This window comes from Heloderma suspectum, chromosome 6, assembly GCF_057233095.1.
Source record: "Heloderma suspectum isolate Gila_16-S chromosome 6, 16-S_ref, whole genome shotgun sequence".
Lineage (NCBI taxonomy): Eukaryota > Metazoa > Chordata > Lepidosauria > Squamata > Helodermatidae > Heloderma > Heloderma suspectum.
The window spans coordinates 118,985,015-118,997,878 of NC_139463.1; the positions used below are offsets into that span (position 1 = coordinate 118,985,015).

Below are 12,864 nucleotides of genomic sequence, written 5' to 3' on the forward strand. Positions count from 1 at the left end.
GGGAGGGGCAGGGTGCCTCCCTACCTGCCAAGAATTTCAGGGGGAGAAATGGAGCACCTCCCCCCCCCCGAAAAAAGCTGCGGGACCAGGTAAGGGACTTTCGTCCAATCCTAGATATCAGACATCAGGATCATATCTCTGTAGCAACATAAGCCTTCTCCTGCCAAGTCAAACATGGGGAATGTAGATTTGCTGAAGTTAAAAAAGAAAAGAAAAGTACATAAATAATAAAGTTGGTAGGATAAGTCGTGATGTCTGGAAATTTTTTAAACCATTGGGATTTAGGACAGTATTTGACAAAGCTGAAAGTTTCTATTCAGTAGCAACCATGAGAGTATAATTTTGGAATACTAGTGTAACAAATAAAGGTTTGGGAGTTGGCCATATATACCCTGGGGTGGGATGGGGGAGACAAAGAGGATGGATATACATAAGCAAATAGGTTTCTTCATCAAGACGATCCCATTGGGAATAAGGCAAAATCTTCTGCATTTGAATCCTTTCAGCATTTTGGACCAGGCTGCTCAAAAAACCATATTCCAGTAGGGATGTCAGAGAATTTCTCCACGAATCTCAGGGAGGTCGAATGCCAGCACATTCAGCCCCCCAAAATTGGTGGCGAAATGGTCTGCCCCCCAGCCCCCCCGGAATGGGACTTACCTTTGGCGAATCTCCCTGGCGTCGGTGGCTGCGGCGGTGGTTCGGCGGCGGTTCAGCAGGGGCGGCTGCGGCGGCCGGTCTTCCGACCGGCTGCCGCCGCCGCCATTTCCATTAAAAAGAAAAAAGGGATAGGATACGTAAAGATTTACGTAGCCTATCATGGCTAGATTTTCAAAAAATACTGTGATATGCTACATAAATGTTTACGTAGCCTATCACGGCTGAGTGGAAAAAAATAACAACCGCATAAAGGTTCCCCTTATTTTCACCGTAGTCTACGTAAATGTTTATGTAGAGTACACGTGCCAAAATAAGGAATGCAAATGGCAGCGCCCATGGGTGCCGCCATTTGCATACGCGCGGGGTTTTTTTGTTTTTTTCCACTCAGCCGTGATAGGCTATGTAAACATTTACGTAGCCTATCACGGCTGACTGTAGGGATGCAAATGGCAGCGGCTACAGTCACCGCCATTTGTGTTACCTGCCGGCCAGAATTCGCAGCGGGAGTGACGGGGCACCTCCCCCCTGGCCAGAATTTGTGGGGGGAGCCTACGCTATTTGCATTGCCCTTATTTCGCTGTAGTCTACGTAAAGATTTACGTAGACTGTAGCGACCAAATAAGGAACGCGAATGGCGGCTCCCTATGGGGGCCGCCATTTGCGTACAGGCTTTTTTTTTTTTAAAGTCACCCGTGATAGGCTACGTGACGATTTACGTAGCCTATCACGGCTGACTTTGCAGATCTAGCCGTGATAGGCTACGTTAATCATCACGTAGCCTATCACGGGGGCGTGTTTTTGTTTTTAACTTTTTAGTTCGCGGCCGGGCGAGGCGCCTCCTCCCCGGCCTGAATTTCGGGGGGAGAGCAGCGAAGTGCCTCCCCCCCCACCGCGAAAAGCTGCGAGACCAGGTAAGTGACTTTCGTGCACCCCTAAAAATCTAATTCCGGCGATAAGAGGATGACAGAACAAAAGGCGCCTGACAATCCCCAAAACACAGATGGAGCTGATTTAACACAGTCCGTACATCACTAATTGGCTGTCCTTGAATTTCTGCAATGAGTCATTCAGCAAAGTTAGCCATTTCTTTCTTTGAGTTTTTAAGTATTTCTCAGGGAACCTACACATGGTAAAAGTAAAATTTGCCATGTCCCAGAAAGTTCTAGAAGATGCTTGCATGTACCATGTTCTGCATCTTCCATACCAAGTGATCATTTTTTAAAAAAAGAAAGTTCTGTATCAGCTAACGATTTCAATAAATGTTTCCAATGTTTACTACTGTAAATGTTCTTCATCTTTATGGATAGGTCCTGCCCCTTTCTGTCTGTAGTGACTCCTGCCAGCCTGGATCTCAGAAGAGAAAGAAGGAAGGGGAGAAATTCTGTTGCTATGATTGTAATCTGTGTCCAGAAGGGAAGATTTCAAACCAAACGGGTAGGTGATATGATGCATGAAATGTTACACCAGTTAGGGTTCATACTATACTACCATTTTTGAACTTCTAGATTTCCTAGTCCACATGCAACTACTTGGTAAGGGTCAGGAATATATCTGTATCATCGTGTCCATTTGCTAGAACTCCTGATTGTCATCTGAGCTCAGTAGTAGACCATTTATTTATTTATTTGTTTGTTTTTCATACAGAAGGTCCCAGGTTCAATTCCTGGCATCTCCAGGTAGGCCTGGAAAAACACCCACCTGAAACCCTGGACAGCTGCTTCCAGTCACTGTTGACAATTCTGGGCTAGATTGACCAATGGCCTGACAGGAATGACCAATGGCCCCTCCAGGAAATTCCTGACTTGTGTGGCGGATAACTTCCTCCTACAGAAAGTAGAGGAAGGAACTAGAGGATCGGCTATCCTTGACTTGATCCTAACCAACAGAGGTGACTTAGTGGATAAAGTATCAGTTACAGGAACTCTGGGGGAAAGCGACCATGTTGTACTTGAGTTCTTGGTTCTAAGGGAAGCAAAAGCCGAGTGTAATCAAATGCGTACTCTGGATTTTAGGAAAGCTGATTTTCATAAACTGAGAACAATGATCAGTAAGGTCCCATGGCAAGCGATGCTAGCGAGAGAAGGAGTCCAAGATGGGTGGGAGCTTTTAAAATAGGAAATTCTCAAGGCACAATCACAAACAATTCCAACAAGAAGAAAAGGTGGAAGACAACAGAAGAAGCCAATGTGGCTTCACAAAAAGCTTAGGGATGACCTGAAAACAAAAAAGGACACATATAGGAAGTGGAAAGAAGGCCAAGTAACAAAGGAAGAATACAGGCAGATAGCACAGAATTGCAGGGATGGCGTCAGGAAGGCTAAAGCTGAGAATGAGCTGAGGTTAGCAAGGGATGTTAAAAACAACAAAAAGGCTTTCTTCAGCTACGTGCATAGTAAAAGGCAGAGGAAAGAAATGGTGGTTCAGCTATTAAATAAGGATGGCAAAATGATAACAGATGACAAAGAAAAGGCAGAGGTGCTCAATTCCTACTTTGTCTCAGTCTTCTCCCAAAAGAGGGTCTATGACCCCCCTGGCAAAGGCGAAGTACAGGCTGAAGGGGCAGGATTGCAGCTTGAGATCGACAGGCATATGGTCAAGGAACACCTCATTACTTTGAATGAGTTCAAATCTCCAGGGCCAGATGAACTGCATCCTAGAGTCATAAAGGAACTGGCAGAAGAACTCTCAGAACCGCTGTCTATTCTCTTTGAGAAATCATGGAGGACGGGGGAAGTGCCAGATGACTGGAGGAGGGCTAACGTTGTCCCTATCTTCAAAAAGGAGGAACCTGGGAACTACAGACCAGTCAGTCTGACATCAATCCCTGGGAAAATTCTGGAGCAGATCATAAAGCAATCCATCTGGAAGCACCTTGACAACAATGCCGTGATTACTCGAAGCCAACATGGATTTGTCAAAAACAAGTCCTGCCAGACAAATCTGATCTCATTTTTTGATCAAGTCACCTCCCTTGTAGACTGTGGGAATGCTGTAGACATCATATACCTCGACTTCAGCAAAGCTTTGGACAAAGTGCCCCATGATATCCTGATGAGCAAACTAGCTCGAACTGGGCTAGATGAAACAACGATCCGGTGGATCCACAGTTGGCTACAGAATCGGACTCAAAGAGTGCTTCTCAATGGGACCTTCTCAAACTGGGGAGAGGTAACGAGTGGGGTACCGCAGGGCTCAGTCCTGGGCCCAGTGCTCTTCAACATTTTTATTAATGACTTGGAGGAGTAGGTGCAGGGAATGCTGATCAAATTTGCAGATGACATAAAATTGGGAGGGATAGCTAATACTTTGGAAGACAGAAACAAAATTCAAAGTGATCTGGATAGACTGGAGCACTGGGCAGAAAACAACAGAATGGCATTTAATAGGTACAAATGCCAAGTTCTGCACCTAGGAAAAAGAAACCAAATGCACAGTTACAAGATGGGGGATACGTGGCTCAACCACACTACGAGCGAGAAGGATCTTGGCATTGTTGTCGATCACAAGCTGAATATGAGCCAACAATGTGATGTGGCTGCAAAAAAGGCAAATGCTCTTTTGGGCTGCATTAATAGAAGCATAGCTTCCAAATCCCGGGAAGTACTAGTTCCCCTCTACTCAGCACTGGTTAGGCCTCATCTGGAGTACTGTGTCCAATTCTGGGCACCACACTTGAAGAAGGATGCAGACAAACTGGAGAGGGTTCAGAGGAGGGCAACAAAGATGATCAGGGGACTGGAAACAAAGCCCTATGAAGAGAGACTGAAAGAAGTGGGCATGTTTAGCCTTGAGAAGAGAAGACTGAGGGGAGATATGATAGCGCTCTTCAAGTCCTTGAAATGTTGTCACAGAGACGAAGGCCAGGATCTCTTCTTGATCATCCCAGAGTGCAGGACACGGAATAATGGGCTCAAGTTACAGGAAGCCAGATTCCGGCTGAACATCAGGAAAAACTTCCTGAGTGTCAGAGCAATACGACAATGGAACCAATTACCTGGGGAGGTGGTGGGCTCTCCCACACTGGAGGCCTTTAAGACGAGGCTGGACAGCCATTTGTCGGGGATGCTCTGACTTGGATTCCTGCACTGAGCAGGGGGTTGGACTCGATGGCCTTGTAGGCCCCTTCCATCCCTACTATTCTATGATTCTACGATTCTATGATTCTAGGATATAAGGCAGCTTCCTAAGATTCCAAGATCCAGCTGATGTCCAAATCTCTGTTAAGACTTTCCTCATTTGGGAAAGAACTTCTGATGGATGTTAACCATCCATTCTTGTAGGATGTATCAATGTTTGTAGTCAGATCATCAAATAGCCAGTTATGTAGACACTAAACATTTGATTAATATGCTCTGATTTCTTAGAAGTTTATTATAAGAAATCCCCATTGCATTTATTACAATTTATTCAGTTCAGATATTACTAGGCTGTCTTTCAAGGTGAGAGCCCTCCCAAGGGTGGGCTCCAACAGAAGACAACCCCCCCCACACACACACACATAATTGCACCTACAACCCAGAACAGTCTGATAAAACTGAGTCAGGGAATGCCAGGGAACACGAGTAAGTCTTCAGGGATTTCCTAAAAACCTGCACTGTTGAGGTGGGATGGACAGTTGATGCTGACCCATTCCAGAGGTGTGGGGCCACATAGGATAATAAAGGGGAGGAGAGGAGAAGAGAGGACAGGATAATAAAGGATCGGGTAATAAAGCCAAGATCTGTCCTGTCCAATTACATCGGATTTGTCCTGTCCAGATAATAAAGGATAGAATAATAAAATGACAGGATAATGTGTCCCATACAGATAATAAAGGACAGGATAATAAAGGCAAGATCTGTCTTGTAGAGGTAGGGCAACAGATGGCCTACCTGCCCAAGACAGATTAAGCATTGTCCTGGGTCCTGTTTCCACAACAATGGAAGGAGAAGGACAGAGTGGCTTACTTGCATTTTTCGAGGAGCCACTTTTGGTCCCGGCAAAGCTCCACGGGGGTGTGCATCATCCCATTTTAAGTTGCTTCCCCAAACATTCTTCTGAGCAGGGTGGTGGTGGAGGTGGAGTGAACATCATTGAGTGGCAGGGGCTGCTCAACCAATAAGAGAGCCTTGCCCCCACCCCCACCCCTTTCTCCCTAACACAGATGAAAAGTAGAAGTAATTACTTCGGATGTGCTCAAGAGAAGCCTCTAATGAGCCCCAGTCTTTCTGTTCTGTTGCTGTGCTTGATCGCTGCAACGGGGTGTGGGAAATGAATTGCTTCTGATTTGGAAGAGAAGGCTTGTTGAGCAAAGTGTTACTTCTGAGTATACACTAATTGTTTTGTGCTGGGAATCACAGGGATTGGAGACAAGAAACACCCATTGAGCAGGATCAGGGTAAAAGGCGCACCTCTAGGCAGGGCTGGCATACCCGAGGTCAATGAGACGGGTTTGGCACACAACCACTATACTGGGGAGAACACAACTTGAGGAAAAGAATCAGACTTTAAAAACTCTCAGGAAATCTATGTTTTCCTTGATAAACTCAGGGGTGGGGGTAGGGTGCTGGATGGCCATGAAGTCATCTATTCCTAAGGACCTCAATACGCATTTGGCTTGGAGTAAATCACTGGTGGAAACACAGCCCTGGACACAGCAGCCACCTAGGTTTCCTCAGTTGGAAATGGGAAGAAGAGCTGAATATTATCCACAGACTGATGACACTTCAGCCCAAACCACCAGGTGACTCCACCAAACAGTTTCATGTAGATGTTAACAATAATGGGGAAATGAAACCTTACAATACATCACAGGTGAATGGTCAAGGGATGGAACAAATGTTTCCCAAAAGCACTTTCTCATACCGCTTGCTCAAGAAGGATTGACACCACTTTAACACTGTGCCCCTGAAGCCCAACCCAGATAAATGCTCTAGAAGGTTAATATTGTTGATGATATCAAAAGCTTCTGAGAGGTTCAGAAGAACCAAGGGGCTTTCCCTCCCCCCACCCCACATCCATTTTCTGGCATAAATCATCAACAGTGCAACCAAGGCTGTTTCCATGCCTTAACCGGGTTTGAAACCTGACTGAAATGAATCTACATAATCGCTATCATCCAGCACTCTTTGGGCTTGCAAGTCCACCGCACACTCCAGACATTTTCCTGTCATGCCTGACCCTAACAACAGCTGGGATAACCCATCAGATGAAGAACTCAACCTGGCAGATTGTACCCCCCATGTGGGCCCTCCTGATGAAAGGGAGACCCAAAGCATGTCTGACATCTGGGGAGAAGATTCACGAGGCCCTTCTACAGAAGTGCATTCTGACGGACCTCAAGATGGCACTCCTGAGGCACTATTCCTCACCAATGGAAACAGAGGGAAACAACAACAATAACAACAACAACATCAACAACAACAACAACAATGGAATTTCCACCCTGTCCTCAAGTGCATTGACACCAGAAGGTGGAGCCTAACAGTCAGGTGAGCCTCAATGATCATAGTTGCTTGACTCCTCATGAGTAAAGGTCTACTGAGGAGTAAAGTTATGCTTCCTGATTAAAACATCTACCCAAATCAGGAGGACTTGCTGCTGTCTCTGTCAGAAGGGCTCTGGAAGCTCTGGCTATATCAGCACTCAGTTGCGTCACTTGGCAGGACCCTTAGCATGAGCTCCAGTACCATGAACCCTTGTCTCCATGACCTTGCTCCTTGACTGAACCTCCATTCTACTAACCTTTGGACCTCTGCTTGACTCTGCTTCTTGGAACCCACTCTCCCTTTCTGGGAATACTATGACCATTGGCTCTTTACTGACTACTCCTACCTTGCATTGTGCTCTTACTGGACTGGTGCTTCTGTTCTTGAACCCGTGCCTCTTGGATTAGGCCCTCAAATTGCCCTACAATTCGGTCTCTTCCAGGCAAAGAAGAACATTGCTCAAGAATTGTTAGTTTGTCACTGGACGGTAGTTATGCAGAACCAGAGGATCAACATTTGATTCCTTCAACAAGGGCTTCAACACTGCTTCCTTCAAAGCTGCATGGATCATCTCACTGTCCCCAAGGAGGAAATGGCCACCTCACAGGTCTAAGTATCCAGCCCAGCTCCAGAGTATTTCATAAACTAGGGTGGAGAGGAATCCGTAGAGCATGATGCTGACCTAAGTCCTCAAAGCAATTTTTCCTTGTCCATAGGTTGCACAAGCTCAAAGGTATCCATAAAACAGCTAGATGGTGCACTTCTGTATCCATTTCAGACTTTGTGAAAAGAAGAACCTCCAAGTCGGCATGGATATGAGTGACTTCATCTGCAAAATGTCGAGATAAAATGGCAGGCCTTTGAGGGTTCAAGTTGTTGTATTCTATGCAGGGAGGAAGAATCCTGAAGATCTCCCTATTATGTATGACCAGGAATGGCCTCAGTCAGGGATGGGTGAGCTTTCTGGCCTTGAGGGCCACAGGCACTGCAATGTGGTGGGTTACAAGTGAGTCCACATGTCCACACATATTCTTCCCTCCACGAACAAAGATAAAAACTCAAATTAATCTGTATGTTGAAAGGTCCCTTTCTTGACGTGAAATCAGCTGATGGTATCCGCAGGCCAAGTTTAAAGCTTCTTCCACTAACAGTGATCCTGATTCCTAACTGAGATAGCTAGTTCCCCAATAGAAAACAGTGATATCAGACAGCAGGATCATATTTCTGTAGCAACATAAGCCATCATTAGTTGAAGATGGGGAATGCAGTTTTGCTGATGTTAAAAAAAAAAGTACATAAATAATAGGGATGTACGAAAGTCACTTACCTTTTTGAAGGGTGACATTCGTGGGGGGGAGGCGCTCCATCCCTCCCCACAAAATTCTGGCTGGGGGGGTAGGCACTCCATCCCTTCCCCCTCCGAATCCTGGCCGGCCGGCTTCGCTCCACAGGGATTCTGCGGAGCCGCCAGCCGGCTCCGCCAGCAGCCGGACATCCGGCCACCGACTAGCAGGGATGCAAATGGCGGTGGTCATAGCCGCCACCGTTTGCGTCCCTGCAGTCAGCCGTGATAGGCTACGTAAATGTTTATGTGGCCTATCATGGCTGATTTGAAAGAAAAAAAACGCACGTATGCAAATGGCGGCGCCCATAGGCGCCGCCATTTGCATTCCTTATCTTGGCACATCTTAGTCTATGTAAACATTTACATAGACTAAGATAGCGAAAATAAGGGGAACGCAAATAGCGTAGCGTCTACGTTATTTGCGTAACCCTTATTTTCACCGTCTTAGTCTACGTAAATGTTTATGTAGACTAAGACGTTCCAAAATAAGGAACGCAAATGGCGGCACCCATGGGCTCCACCATTTGCGTACGCATGTTTTTTTTCTTTTAAATCAGCCGTGATAGGCTACGTAAACATTTACATAGCCTATCACGGTGTTTTTTAAAAATCTAGCCGGGATAGGCTACTTAAATCTTTATGTAGCCTATCACTTTTTTCTTTTCTTTTTAACTGGAAATGGCGGCGGCGGCAGCCGGTCAGAAGATCGTCCGCCACAGCCGCCGCCACCGAACCGCCGCCAGAGCCGCCGCCGCCAGGAAGATCCGCCCAAGGTAAGTCCCGTACCGGGGGGGCAGGGGGGTGGCAGACCGTTCCACCACCAATTTCCGGGGGCCGAATGTGCTGGCATTCCGCCTCCCCGAGAGCCATGGTGGAATTCTCTGACATCCCTAATAAATAATAAAGTTGGTAGGGTGAGTCATGATGTCTAGAAACTTTCTAAACCATTGGGATTTAGGACAGTATTTGACAAAGCTGAAAGTTTCTAATCAGTAGCACCCATGAGAGTATAATTTTGGAATAGTAGTTTAACAAATAAATGTTTGGGAGTTGGCCATATATACCCTGGGTAGGGATGTATGAATCCCTTACCTGGCTCCGTGCAGGGTCATCTGCGGTGGGGGGAAGGTGCTCCATCCCTCCCCCCAGAATCCTCAACGGGGATGAGTCGCTCCGTCCTTCCCTCCGGAATCCTGCCTGGCCGGCTCCACTCCATGGCCAAGCCGCGGAGCCACCAACCGGCGCCAGGCGCCTGCAGCCGGACATCCCGCCGCTGGGCAGCCCTGCAGGGATGCAAATGGTGGCTGTCGTAGCCGCTAACATTTGTGTCCCTGTATTGAGCCGTGATAGGCCACATAAATATTTACATAGCCTATCATGGCTATGAAGAGGAGGAAGCGAATGGCGGCCACAGGACGGCCGCCATTCGCAAAGCAGCACAGACAAGAGAAGGTAAGTGCTCTGTTTCACATGCCTTTCGTGGGTTGAAGGGGTGGGGGCTTCATTACACGAAGTGCACTGGCATTTGGCCTAACTGAGATCCGTCGCAGAATTCTCTGACATCCCTAAACCTGGGGTGGGATGGGGGAGACAAAGAGGATGGGTATACATGAGCAAATTGGTTTCTTCCTCAAGACGATCCCATTGGGAATAAGGCAAAATCCTATTACATTTGATTCCTTTCAGCATTTTGGACAAGGCTGATCAAAAAAGCATATTCCAGACAGAAATTAAATACATGACTCCTCCTTCATTCTTTTCCAGACACAGATGACTGTTTTCAATGCTCAGAAGATCAGTATCCAAACAAGGACCGAGATCGATGCATCCCTAAAGTTATCAGCTTTCTGTCCTATGAAGAACCATTGGGGATTAGCTTCTGTTGCTCTTTCTTTTTCAATGATCACAGCTTTGGTGCTGCAAACTTTTATCAAGCACAGAGATACCCCCATAGTCAAAGCCAACAACCGGGGCCTCACCTACACTCTCCTTATCTCTCTCCTACTCTGCTTCCTCTCTGCTTTGTTCTTCCTTGGCAAGCCTGTCCAACTGAGCTGCCTTCTCCAACAAACAATGTTTGGTTTGATCTTCTCCGTGGCTGTTTCTTGTGTCTTGGCGAAAACCATCACAGTGGTTGTCGCTTTCATGGCCACCAAGCCAGGGTCCAGCATGATGATGTGGTTGGGGAAAAGGCTGGCCACCTCCATTGTCCTTTCTTGCTCCCTCATTCAGGCTGGCATTTGTGTTGTGTGGCTCAGAAACTCTCCCCCATTCCCAGATTTAGATATGCACAGAGTCACTGAAGAAATCACTGTGCAATGCAATGTAGGCTCTGTCTTCATGTTTTCTCTTGTCCTGGGCTACATGGGACTTCTGTCCATCCTTAGCTTCTCGGTGGCTTTCCTTGCCAGGAAGTTGCCTGACAGTTTTAATGAAGCCAGGTTTATCACCTTCAGCATGCTGATATTTTGCAGTGTTTGGTTGTCTTTTGTTCCTGCCTACCTAAGCACCAAGGGCAAATACATGGTAGCTGTCGAGATCTTCTCCATAGTAGCCTCCAGTGCTGGATTGTTAGGCTGTATCTTTCTGCCCAAATGTTACATTATTCTCATCAAGCTTGAGATGAACAGCAGGGAGCAGCTAATAAGGAGAAGAAAATAAAGCAGCAACCTGTTTGATTAAAGGTGTTACTTTCAAAACATGGAGATAGTGGGGTTACTTTTCAGGGCTATGAAGTGGAGATTCTAGACATGCCAGTCCTGCCCATCTTTTTCATATGTCATCTTTGAGTCATCTGAAGGAAAGGTAAATCATCAAGTCCATTTCCTTTCCCCTGCCATTTCAACTGGATGAAGTGTCATTTCAATCCTCGTCCCCCAGAACCATGTCTTGGAGCCCTCAATTCCATCTGGCTGTGAAGCCCTCTCCAATGGCTCAACTGGGACCAACTCTCATACTGGATTCTCCTCTTCCTTAATTCTCTCTTCAGTGCCCATTCCAGAGGACCACCACCATATAAAATTGTAACTTTCAGACTCTGTTCCTGCCTTCCCTGCTTTCCTGCCCTTTTCCTTTGTATTGCATGCATTCGCTTGTCCAGATGGGTGTGAAGTATCTGTCAGCTCAGTTTTTGATAAGAATGTACCAGATTATCAAAAGTGTTCATGTTCTGGATGGAATGAGCCTGATGTCGTCCTTTAGTGGTTATGGAATTAAAAAAAAGAAGTATCCTGCTGTTTATTTCATTGTTCATCCTTCATACACCAAGGGAAAACCACACTATATCTTTGGGTCTGTGTATTCATGTGACAGACAGCATCTGATGTCCTTCCTAAGAATTCTAAATTGAGGCCTTCTCTGTTATTGCACAGCCATGTTGGGCTTCATGGACAGATGTGCAGTGCCATTAGTAGAGATGGTGAAGGACATATCAGGGTAGAGTCACTGCAGTTCGGCATATGAATCACTCCTTAATTAGGGATGGATGGACCCATCTCCATGTGGGGCACAGGGGAGCCTGCTGAGCTGCCCACCCAGCTCACACAGCCTGGACCCACTCGGCAGCCCTCCTTGCTCTTTCTGCCCTCCGAGCCGCACTAGCCACCCCTGCTCTCCATGCCATGGGCTCTGGCAGTCAAGCCCTTGTGCACATAAAGCACAAGGGCTTGACTGCCAAGTAGGGATGGCGGAGAACTCCTCCATGGACCCCAGTGGAGGAACGGAGTCCTTGGCTAGCCTATTGCATGAAAAACCACAGGCACAAATGATGTAGCAGACGCCACTTGTGGCCATAGAGCCCTTAGTTTAAGTGAAATGTGGCCATTTATAGCTGCATTTAGCTTAATCTAAGAGCTTTATGCCTGCAAATGGCGTAGTGGATGCCATTTGCATTTGTAGTCAGTCAGCCTCAGGCTCAGCCAGCGATATGGCAATGGCGACCATATTGCTGGTGCTTCGGAGCTGGCTGGTGGCTCCATGGAATCGCCATGGAGCAGAGCTTGCCAGCAAGGATTCTGGAGGGATGAACAGATTGCCTCCCCCAAGGGTGGATTCCCTGGAGGACCAGCACGTAGGGAATTTGCCCATCCCTACTGCAAGCCCTCAGTGTCTGAAGAGAGGAGGCCAGGGCAAGAGTACTGAGGTGCCACTGATCCCCTTCCTCCCCGCACCGGCTGTTAAGGAAGCCCTTGACAGCCAGCAAAGGCAGGATGTGTCCCAGCGTGGCCAGCCCCCAGCACTCTCGCCCTGGCCTCCTTTCATCAGACTCCACCCCCTTTTCAGACTCCTGAACCTTCCCTATCCTGAATGGGAAGGTTGGTAGGGGGAGACAGCAGCTCAGTAGATAATGGTTCTTCCAACAAGTCTGGAATAAAATCAAAAGTAACAGGAGAT

The 12,864-nt window shown here is 47.0% G+C and overlaps 1 pseudogene; it reads left to right on the forward strand.

Moving 5' to 3' along the window:
• The first annotated feature begins 1,786 nt into the window (after positions 1-1,786).
• Positions 1,787-11,133, forward strand: LOC146342857 (vomeronasal type-2 receptor 26-like; annotated as a pseudogene).
• The last annotated feature ends 1,731 nt before the right edge of the window (positions 11,134-12,864 follow it).